Source organism: Anolis sagrei, chromosome 1, assembly GCF_037176765.1.
Source record: "Anolis sagrei isolate rAnoSag1 chromosome 1, rAnoSag1.mat, whole genome shotgun sequence".
Classification (NCBI taxonomy): Eukaryota; Metazoa; Chordata; class Lepidosauria; order Squamata; family Dactyloidae; genus Anolis; species Anolis sagrei.
The window spans coordinates 301,569,200-301,581,619 of record NC_090021.1 but is presented as its reverse complement, the minus strand read 5'-3'; the positions used below and the strand labels follow the sequence as shown (position 1 = coordinate 301,581,619).

The following is a 12,420-nucleotide window of genomic DNA, read 5'->3' as shown; positions in this document are numbered from 1 at the left end:
TGAACTGACTGATCTTGGATATATTAACAAGGGCAAAGTGGTAGGCTGCAATAATGGCTGATGCATGTGCATAGAGCAAATGGAGAGGAGGGGAGAGTGATGGTGTGCAAAAACAAATTAATATAATGTGTTTCAAAAATCCAGTATGTTTCAAGAATGAACTGTGAAATCAAACACTTTCCTGATGGTTCAAAGTAACTACTATAATTAGAGACGGCAGGAGAAGGCATACAACTCACTGTAGGCTATATGCTGATGGCTTACAATATCAGTCCTGACTTTTAACAGCCAAAGTAAAATTGTGAAACACATGCTTTCCCATCATTTTGAAGCCTGCCAAAGTATTATTTGTTTTGATGGTTGTGCTCCAACTGCAGTAGGTTTACTGTATGTTTATAAGTGTAATTTCCATTCCTCTCAGAATAAAGTGTATCTGATGTTCATAATTTTGTCCCCAAGTACTTCTTTTGATTGGAGTGGAACGTCCATGGCTAGGCCTGCTGAGTATTGGCTATTTCACCCAGTTCTGGACTTACCATGAAGTGACATAAATCAATTCACTTCAGGGAGCAGGTACCACAAAAGTGTGCATGTTATTGTTTCATATCGCAGGCCTTTTATGTCATTTCAAACACCAATGGAGGTATCATTTGAATGTCAAATGTAAAAAATCTTTTGAAGCCAAGACTGATTTCAGCCCTACCCTTTCATAAAACAATGTAATTTTTATACATCTTGGCACATACCTGTACATAAGTTATGCTTTGAGTAAAATAATTTTAAGGGCATTAACTTTTGTAAAATCTAGCCTTTTAGCCCAGTAAATCAAATATAGAAAATGGAAAAAAAGATGAAACAACAAAAACAACTAGTGATAATAAAATATAACTACTTACTCCAATTTCATAATTGTGGCAGGGCCTCGTTAGTGATGGGATCACAGTTTTGAAATGGTTTCAGAATAAGGATTGCCTGGTCACTATTTTGTATGTTATTTTTTTTTTCTTCCCAGATTTTCTCTCTTCTGTTTTAAAAACTTCTTCCTATTTTTAACATCTGCACTGCTGCTGTCCTCTGCCATTGGTTTTACTTAACTTTATACTGTATCTGTTTTAATTTGTTATAGAAGTTACATTGTCTTTATTGTATTTGTGTATCTAATTATGTAAAAACACATCCACATAAAATGTGCTGTTTCAAGATATAGATACAGAATGCAATCAAGTTCTAACAAAAACTTTCCAACTCTTCTATTAAAAGCAAAACAATGGAAATGTTTAATATAATGTACATTCTAGCCCGGCTCCCAAAAGGGAATACTAGGGATTATCATTCTTGCAAAGTTTCAGAAAGATCTGGTCATGTACTGATTTTTTTTTTAATTTCTAAATTTCTCTCTCTCTCCTGTGGTTCTGTACAGGATGCCACGTGGTGTCCTGAAAGAAGGACAACTGGCTGCTGGATGTCTGAACAGGAACAGACACAGCAGATATAAGAGTTCTAGGTGCAGATTATTTTCAGTGTGTGTGTCTCCCTCTCTGCAATTCTAGAAATTTGGAGTGTGAAAAAAATTACTCTTGAGTTTAGCATTTGTAACAGGGGGCAATGCCCTATGAGAAACAACCATAACTACAGAATGCTGTGGTACTGTACAGGATGGCATGTGGTGTCCTGAAAGAAGGACAACTGGCTGCTAGATATCTGAACAGGAACAATTCGCAATGCAACATTTTGTTCCAGGTCTCCATTGTCAATAACTATTAGTCATCATCACTTAGTAGAACCTCCACATTCTGAGGCAATATAGCTCTTAACATCACATGCTGGACACAAATAACAATGGAAATATTTTATTTTATGCCATATTGTCCATTTTCACAAGAATGTGGCTGACCACTGTTGGGGAAAAAATATTGGACTTTTGTTCCTAGGCAGCAACTGATGTTTTGTGTTATACAGCCAAATATAATAGCCTTTCCCAGCCAAAATATACTACTTATAAAAACAATTAAACCTGCGGATAAATATAGCACTTGTTCCTTAAATTCTCCTGATATTTGCCATGCACACATCTACTCAAAGCATATTTCATGAAGTTCAATGAAGTTTACTCCAAGGTAAGTGTATACAGAATCGCAGCCTTATTTATGTTAAAGTTAAATCAGCATTTTCTGAAACCAAGTTGAAGGAAATGTATAATGACATGTTTACTATACTTTTGAAAGTATGCACCCTTTTCCATGGCAGTTGACTGATGCATAAATGCCTAATAGCAACAGAAATGCGGACTGGATTTTTAAAATATCCAATTAGAGGGATGTCTGATTTATTTCTGAGTATCTCCAGGTAAATGTCACAGGAAATGTGTGTCCTCTGCAAAAGAATTCCAGCAGCAGTTCTCCCTTATTTATAGGTATCCCACTTTTCATTCAAGGACTCCAATAGCCTTGGCTGGTCAATGTCTGCCTTTGTCCAATTGTGACCTACATGTTCCTGTGAGGGACATCTTTGTCTCACTTTTCTTTGGTCACAGAGTTCATGTACATCAATAGGCTGAGACTCACAGTCCATTAACAAGAGTTTTCGGCTCAGCCCTGGGCCACCCAGAAGCCCTGGTGCATGTTCTCAATGAATGGCTTCACTGGTGGCCCATTCAAATGCGCTAATGTCAGGGGGGAAAAGGCCTGAATGGCGGAGCCAATGTACACCATTGCTCAGGCAAAGTGACTGCAGCCGCCAACAAAGGCTCCCCTGTGGCGACGTTAAGCAGAGTTATCAATAGTCCTAAGGCAGAGCAAGAACTAATGCTCCAATCATGCCATCAACAGGTGGCCCAGATGCAGCCACTTCAATGCAGAAACCACAGGGCAACATTTACTGGTAATTCTATCCTCTTTCCAATTCCAGTGTGCAAATGCCACCTCTCTCTCCCTCTCTCTTCCCCCCTCCTTCCTGTGACAGACCCCCTTGAAATGAGTCCCAAAAGACTTTTTTGTTTCTCTTGCTATTCACACAGATTGTTGGGAACAGCTCAACTAGTAGCGAGCCAGAAAATCCTACTTTTTAAAAAAAACCAATGGAAAAAGATGAGGTTTCTCAAAATGAAAGTCGCCATAATATTCTTGATTAGTGAGGGAAGGGGAAAACAACATCAGATTAAAATTCAAAAGCTGACATTTTAAAAACTTGGAAGCTAGTCGTTCTCCAGTGGAACTTGTAAAAGCTACTTTTTAGAAGGACCTTACTCCCATTGCATCTTATACTGCTCAAAAGGCAATGCCTACTCCCCACCACCATCCACAGGTAAACATAGGTGAAAATTATTCCTGTTGTTATTGTTATCCTGCTTTTGTGGTGTGTCTGAAATGCACTGCTCCAGGTCTTCTCAACACACATTGCTGCCATCAACTCTGTCAGATTTCTGATTTTGATTTTTTTTTTTTAGTCCACTGGTCTCTTCTCACCATATTTCTTTGTAAACTCTTCCGCCTTCTTACAGAATTTTTTACGGTCCTTAGAGTATTCTTCAGCTAGGTTGGCCCGGAGTGGGTGCTCAGATTGGGGGTCGTTCACCAGTGCTATGAGGGACTGGATTACTCGATCAGTTTTGGTGGCTGCCTTCTAGTTTTCAGCACTTATTACCGGCAGACAAACTTGCCCCTTTTCATCAATGTTCAGGTGATACATCTTTGTTTTGAACGTAATCTTAGGAGGTTTGAATGGGTACTCTGTCGGGAAGTTGATTTCAATTCTGAAGGCTCCCTTGTCATATGGAGGGTTGTCCGGAATGATAAGCCCTTGCCAAGTCAATAAGTTAGCTTCATCAACTTGGAAATTCTTCATTCCACACTTGCAGATTTCTTCAAGTTCCTTCATCACCCTCCTGCTGGCCGCCATCTTGGATCTGCTGCCGCCGCCCCACAATGCATTGCGACAGCGGATGCTGAAAACCAGCATTATTGTTATCACTGTTACTACCACAACTGCCAGCAATTATAATGTTAAGAGAGAAACTCATCAGATTATTGAACTTGTTACATTTCTGGATCATTATTATTATTATTATTATGTTTATTTATATCTCCCCTTTTCTCTCCACAAGGAGAATCAATGTGGCTTACATTAAAAGTATTTCAATACAATTTAAAATCTACAAATATGCAAACATTAAAACAGAATTAAATATAATTGGTATTTTTAAAAATTCAGTGAAAACCCATGAAAACATAATCAAAACTAAAAACCACAGCAGTACCTGACTTGATCATAAAACCTTCATCTTTAAAAACCTGTATGAATAAAGAAGTGTTAGCCTGCCGCCAGAAGGACAGCAGGGAGGGGGCCATTCTGGCTTCCCTGGACAGGGAGTTCCAGAGTCAAGGGGCAGCCACTGAGAAAGCCCTCTCTCTCGTTCCCACCAATGGAGCTTGAGATGAGGGTGGGACCAAGATAAAGGCTTCACCTGAAGATCTCAGGACCCAGGCAGGTTTTTATACAAGGAGATGCAGTCAGCAAAATTGCATGGACCTGAGCCATCTAGGACTTTAAAGGTCATAACCAGCACTTGTGCCCAGAAACAAACTGTCAGCCAATGGAGCTGCTGCAACAGGGGGGTTATCTGCTCCCTGTAGCCAGCCCTAGTGAGCAACCTGGCTGCAGTTCTTTGGACCAGCTGAAGTTTCCAAGCACTCTTCAGAGGCAGCCCCATGTAGCATGTGTTACAGTAATTCAGAGGTGATGTAAATAAGACATGTACCACAATGATCAGATCTGGCTTCTCGAGGAAGGGGCACAGTTGACGCACAAAAAACAAACACAATGATAGTACTCTTTATTCACATTTTCTGGAAAAAGGACATACATTTACCAACTTCAAGTTTTTTATTATAGAAAAAATCCACACTAAACCACACGTGGACACTAAGAATTATCTTTTGCAAAGGGAAGCTTTTTGGATTTTAAGTTAAATACAGTATTTCCTACTGGTCTGAATGATAGACTTGATCTCAACTGTTTTTTGTAATAAGCCCCATTATCCACCTTATCTGCTTGGAGTTTACACTTCAGCTGACTGTCTGCAATTAGCCCTGCCATTAAATCCTTGCTTCCGTGTAATTGCATTGCTCACTATTGAAAACCTAACTGTAGGGCCAGCTTCATACTCATACCGTAGATAATGTAAGTAATAACATGCATGTAATCTATCTTATTGGAATGCATATAATTACTTTATCATCATTGAATGTTTGCTTTGGGTGCCTTTTTTAGCATATCTATTATGTTGGGATTTATTGTGAATCACACTCTCTTTGGAAGAAATTATAGAAATCCTGAAGGAGGGGAAGTCCCACGAAACAAGGTATCTCAACCCGGAATCCTTGTCGGACAGTATTTTGAACTATATGGACATTATTTTTTGACAGTTTACTTTCTCAAGGACTACTCCAGTGTTTAATTCATCACTTCAAAGAATGTGTAAATATTTTCTTAATACTTATCATTTGTTGTGAGAGTTCTAACAAAAGAGTGAAGATACTCACCACAGTCATGAGTAAAAGGAATATATATGATTTGGAAGAGTGAATTTATAACTCTCAAGCCTCGAGAAAACTCTAGAGGGAAATTACTGAGTAGCATTTAGACTTATACCCTATGCATTTTCTTCATTATATTTATGTGCAGTTTAAACCAATTTGCACAGTTAATGTTAACATAGTTCTGTGTTGATAACAATTTACAACTTGCATTTTGTTATTGGTCATAGATATCTGTGTTTCTTTGGCATACCATTCTTCAACCAGAGCTTGGGAAATTCCTCATGAAAACAATTTCATAATGTCACTTACTACAAATAGCTTGCAGTATTTTTGTTAAAGTACTTATTTTCTGATATTGTTTTCTTTACCTTAAGGGAGGAAAAGATGCTTAGCACAAATAAGTGAATGGCATCAAACCTGAAAAATGCCTGTGAGAATAATACCAAACAAATTCCTTTCAAACCTAATTTGGAAAAGCAACTAGAAATTTTCCTCCCAGCCAGCCTGTAAGGTGTAACAAAAGTAAAATATTTATGGATTACTAATAAAAACAACAATTTATACCAAAATACTCTGGAGGTTGGTGCTCAGCTCCATTTCTAAGCCAAAGAGCCAGTCTTGCCTGACGATACCCCCAAGGTCATGTGACCGGCATGACTGCATGGAGCGCCATTACCTTCCTGCCAAAGCAGTACTCATTGCTCTATTCACATTTGCATGTTTTTGAACTGCTAGGTTGGCAGAAGCTGGGGCTAACTGTGGGAGCTCACCCCACTCCCCAGATTTGAACCTGCAATCTTTTTGTAAGCAAGTTCAGCAGCTCAGTGGTTTAACACACTGTGCCACTGGGAGTTCCAAAATAGACTTACATATCATCAAAACAATACACAATTTGATTAGATATAAACAATGGACAATGTCAATTGATAAAAATTTTAAAAAATATAAAAATTCTAAAACATAGCCAAACCTGTGGGTCATTGGGTTTCTTCAAACACAAACCAAAGTGCCGAATAACAGTGGTTGAATGGATTAGAATAGAAAATTGTGCCTTACATAACTTAGAAGGGAACAATTTAGGATTTGGATAGTTATTTGGATACTTATGGTACTAAAAAGAAAATGTCAATGAAGATTGTAATAGACACATTATAAGAGCCAGCCTTCTTACAATCTGGAATGGAGCAAAAAAAAAACATCTCTATGGCTGCAACCTCTGGAGACAGTGCTAAATCCAGCATTTAATGAGGAAAAAACCTATAGGAAGTACCTAAGCAAAGAAAAAGGACAATGGAAACTAAAAGAGAGGTAAGAATTGGGGATAAACGACTGCTTTCATTACTTCCAGCTACATGACAGATTTATGAAAAATAATAAAGTAGAATTTCCCCAAGGACAATCAGAACTGGAGAACATTTTGGAGAAAGGGAATAAAGGATTAATTCCCAGATTATACAGATAAGTTTTAGAATACAACATAGAAGATAATGGAGTAAAAACAACAATGATTTAATGGGCTAAAGATTTAGGAAGAAATATTTATTTGGAAAAATGAGAATATTTATGGAAAAGAGGTTTTAAATGTTCAATAGCTGGTTCCATCAGAGAAAACATGTATAAAATGTTCTATAGAAACTATATAACTCCTGAGGTGATAAGTAAAGTAGATAAATCCCATTGGGGATGCTGGAGATACAGAATACATAAAGGTACCCTCTTTCATGCTTGATGGACTTGTAGACTGGTAAAAACTTGTTGGGAAAAGGTAATTAAGGAAACAAATAAAATAATTACTAAAAAGGTTAAGAAAAACCCAGAAATTTACCTCTTAGGTTTATTTGGTGAAAAAAATAATTAAAGAACATATAGAAATTTGTCAATGCAGTTTTGTAGCTGCAAGATTAATAATAGCAAAATCATGAAAGGGGGAAAAGAGCTATTTATAAAGGGCTGAAGAGGAAAATTATTAGACTATATCCAAATGCACCCCACCCCGTTTCTGGGGAGATTTGGCCTCAGTGCCTAGGATTCCCCACATCTGCCCTACAACCCCTAGTGCTACTGCCCCAGTATTCTGGATGATCTCACAATCTTCTGGATCAGATATGTATGGGTTATAGGAGACTGCAGAAGAGGGAAACCAGCAGAAACACTATTCACTCCCACTAAGCCATCTAAAAAAGCCCACTTGTTGTAGAGCCATGGCACCCCCCCCCCCAAAAAAAAATTACTGATCATCAAGAGACTCTAAGCAAGATATGTGATTTTTCCATTATTTTAAAACATTTTCCACAGCTCCAAAGTTGTGAAATGTGGAAGGGCTAGAAGCTTTGGAATGCACCTAGCAGTTGCTGTACCCTACAAACTCTATCAAATCTAAACCTTTAATAAATGTATCAACTTGATGATTTTTATATAAGTTGTATCTTTTATGGACTGTGTAAGTTCCTAAAAGTATAAAGTGTATTAACTATCAAATGTAAGTATCAAAATATGTTTTGAAAGTAGCTACTAGGGATGTGCAATCTATTAAAAATGGTTCAATGGTTATTACAAAACTGGGTGGTGCTGGCATTTCATTTCTAAAGTTTCATTTCTATACTTAGTAAAAAATTGGTTACTATAACACAAGTAACAAAATTTCATTATTATTTCATTATAGTAATTGCGCATAATTACTATAATTGGGGAAACTTCAGGGGCTTATTTATTTATTTATTTACTTTGTTTATATACCACTTTTCTCAGCCCTTAGGAGACTCAAAGCGGTTAACAATAGCAAAATTCAATGCTCAACATCATAAAAACATTTGAAATAATTAAAACTAACTTAATAAACAATTAAACATCAATATAACATCTCATTTTTTATCCCTCATTTTTATAGCTATTGGGGTGAAACTCACTACGATATAACACATTTACCACTCTTAGTCTACCGAATTTCAGAATGTTTCACTTATCCACTGATTTTTGGGGAATTTTCAAAAAAAGTATAAACATTTTTTAATAATAAAGAAAATATGTTCCTAGTTTGAAAGTATTATTTCCTGTTTAACTGTGTAGTCCTTACTTTGAAAGTGGTGGCTCTACCCCAGTAACTATGTTTTTGCATCAAAAACTTTGTTAATGGGTAGATGACAATGTTAAGTTGGTGGACTGGAGACTACAGCAAAATGTGCTGTAATACAATGTCCCTCGTACAAAGACAAAGCTTTGCAGTTTAATAAACTTTCACCATGTTTTTATGAGAGAACTAATTAGGAAATGACATTTATAACCCAGGGAAAAAAATAATAATTTATTAAAACTCTGGCTGGCTGAACAGTGCACTGCTTTCTGGGAAAAGTAGTTTAGGGCAGAGCTTTTTGAATTCTCTGATGTAGGGCTCCTCCCTTCCCAAACTACATTTCCCAGAGTTCTGTGCTGTTCCCAGAAAACACTGCTCCCCCCCCCCCCCCGCACTCCTAATGCCCAGACTCCTTTAATTTACAGAGGGGAGACAAGGCACCCTTTTGCTTTGCTTTGCTTCCTTCCAATGAATATGAATCTAACTTCAGGAGCCTTCCAAGATTAACAAAACTAAAACAAAAAAAGTACAGGGTAAGTTTTGATGCTTAAATTTTTGGCACTGGCCACTTCCACATATCAGATATCGCCTCATAAGTACAAATTTGATTTTAGTTATGAGGACTAATTAAAAAAATGCACACCCCTAGTAGCTACCTTTCCATGCCCCAGTTTGCATAATCCCTTGGGAAAGGAGACTATGGCCAGGATCCTTCCAGCTACTTCCCAAGTCATAAAACTATCAAAGTCTTTGTTTATGTATGAAGACGGATAAGCCTCTTTGTCACCAGAATAAGCTCAGGATGCTTGTTCATTCAACTTGAAGTTAAGAGTCTGCCACTTCCGCAGAAGAGGGGCTCAGTAAAAATGGACTTCCTATACAGGCAGCCAAGCCCTCAATTGCCTGGAATTAACATCTTGTCTTTTGGTTCTTGCACCTTTGTTTCACACGGAACTGGACACTTGAGTTAACCAGGGATCAATTAGTATATCCACATCAGTATTTCCTCCTGGATTGCACCCTGCCAAGGAGACCTGTAACAGATTGGCTCTTTAAACTGTACAACCACCAGCTGTCTTTCTTCCCACCACAAGAATCTTCTCCTGCAGGCTGTGACATCAAGGGAACCCCCAGCCAATCTAGGTGTGGATCCTAGCCTGCCTCTCTTGTCAGCCAATCAGAGGAGGTTATGGGAAGTCTAAATAGCTGTCAGAATTGTATGTCAACTCTCTACTTTGCCTTCAGCTCCTGTATTCCTCCCTGGCTGATCTAGTTTAGCAAAGGCTCACCAGGCAGGGACTTCTGTAACCATGGTCCTAGCTGAAATCACCACACAGTGGATTTTGAAGAATCCCATTGATAGAAGGAGCACTTTTTCCTAAAGCATTTGGGAAGTGATGAAATATCCAAGAGAAAATATAAAGAAGGCAGAAATCCTGCAGTCAATGAAAGCTAAAGGTAAATATGAAAGCCTTGGGATTTAATCAGGTCAACTGGGGTCAATGGGGAGTGGAAAAATTAAACAGATTCAAAAACAGATCTTGGAAGAAAAGAAAAAAACAGGAATGCTAGAAATGGTATGGATCTGACAAGCTTAGTTGTTAGCCAGGAAAAATCGTAGAGGAGAAGGAACTGAACTGATTTCAAAATCTGCATATTGTCTTTTCTTCATCAAGTGTCAGACTTTTTACATGCTGAAAAAGTAATATATAATGCAAAGAACTTCTTCATTTTGAGTTTCCATTTCAAAAAGACTGAGTCTTTAGAAAACTGGTTATTATTCCTAAGGCCTATTGAAATTGCATTTGTGACTTCAAAATGGATTTTTGAAAAAGTGGCACAGTGGATTGACAGGAAAGCAGCTGCACTGCAACAAATGAGAGTGAAAATTAATAAGAGACCAAGGCAAAAGAAAGACTATTGGTTTTGCACAACCACAGCAAATTGGCTGGATTTATAAGAGCACACTTTGATCTTTCCTAGACTAATTACTGCTCCATGTTTGAAGGTTTTGTGCATTCATTGCCCTTCATCGAAAAAATGAAACTACTCTAAAGCACGGCTGCAATACAAATGAAAAGGCGACACCCACAAATAAAGTGTGGCAGAGGTCACCCAGCACAATAACTGCATAATGCAACTTTAAAATACCCTTTATATATAAACAATGACATATTTACAGCACTTTAAAATAAGGAATTGACATTAATGGTGTGACGTGTGAGAGCGTTCCAGGGTAATGGGGGAGAAAGGAGCAAGTAAACATAAGACTGCTGAATGAAGAACTGTGAGCTAAATATTTCAAAGGCAACATTTGTGAGACATTTATTTTATGCGCATCTACAAGTATTACTTTCACTCACAAAGTAAGAGGGGGAAAGAGCCTCCTATCTTAGGACTGACCACACTTAAACCTACTTAACTTTAGCAGGGTTATCTCCATGCTTTTCCAGAGCTATGCTTTCTACACAGACTGTTATTTTAAAAAGAAATAAGAAACCTTGCAAATATCTGTTCACACATCACTTGTGGCAATTTTGAGTCTTCTCCAGGGAAGTTAGTAAATTGAACATGTTAAACTAATATAAGTAAGAGTACAGGGCAGGCCTGTAGCGAGGAGGGGGGGTTAGGGGTTCAACCCCCCCGAAATTTTTCAGGTTAAAAAAATAAACCTGGTTTACTCATGAATTTTAACTGGTTAACCAAATCCCCATGCTAAGTCTATGAGACACAAAAAATTAAGAGTCCCTCCAGAACTGCAAGCACTATCTCAAGCAAATATTGACAATTTATTCACACTGTCATTACTTGCAGCATAGCCAATGTAGCGAAGCAACCAAGTTGGGGGGGGGGGTTGTTGAATGCTCTCATTAAGGAGGCCAGACTTGGTGGAGGTGGTTGATAGAGGCGGAGCTGCAGGCTATTAAAGGCTGCTCTGCCCCCTGCTGTGCTCTTTGCTTCAGCGTGAGCTAAGAGGCAGGTTTCAACTCCCCCCCACCCGAAATTTTCAAAACTCCCCCCCCCCAAAAAATTTCAACCCTCCCCGAAATCTTTTTCTGGCTACGGCCCTGACACAGGACAATTACTTTTCAGGACTTCTCCCAGAATCTTAGTTGTTATGGTAGCTGGGGGATAATGGAAACTGTAGTCCAATGTTACAAAGCTATGAATATGATCTATTTTGATTGGAAGTAAAATGTTCTGGTTATTATTACTATTTTATTTCTCAGTTCTTCCTTTCTATGATCAAACTTAAGACATGCATAACCAAAGTACAAAGTTCAGCAAAATGAAAGAAGGCCCTAAAAAGAGAATCACAAAACATCATCATCCAAACTTCATATCAACAATAGTGGACAAAAACACATCAGATATTATTTATGTCAGTATTACGGGTTCACTGGGGTGAAATACAGTTTATAGATTTTAAACTCTGTCTGTGTCTGGTGCAGGACGGCATGCTATGTATTGCTATGCAAGGTTTAAAGACATAGATGTGATTCATTGCCTAGAGAGTGAACTGTGAACAGTTCCAGTATACATCACACATTCCAATGACGTGGATTTGAGATGACAGACTGCTGGGCTTTCCCTTCCAGCCATGCCAGGGAATGAGCAGGATGCATGTATGATTTCTCCTGTACATAGTTATGCTGTTTTGTTATTTTCTGTAGTTTTAGGAAGTAACTACATAAAGTACCGCTTCAAGGATTTGAAGTTGATAAAGGACTGTGCACTCCATTTTTATTGTGTGCCTCATTGCAGTTGCACTGAGGCCGAATTTACTGACTATTTATTTGTTTATTTACAGTA

General features: G+C 38.1%; 1 pseudogene; it reads right to left on the bottom strand.

The window, feature by feature from the left end:
* Positions 1-3,439: 3,439 nt before the first annotated feature.
* Positions 3,440-3,908, bottom strand: LOC132761826 (ubiquitin-conjugating enzyme E2 L3 pseudogene; annotated as a pseudogene).
* Positions 3,909-12,420: the final 8,512 nt, after the last annotated feature.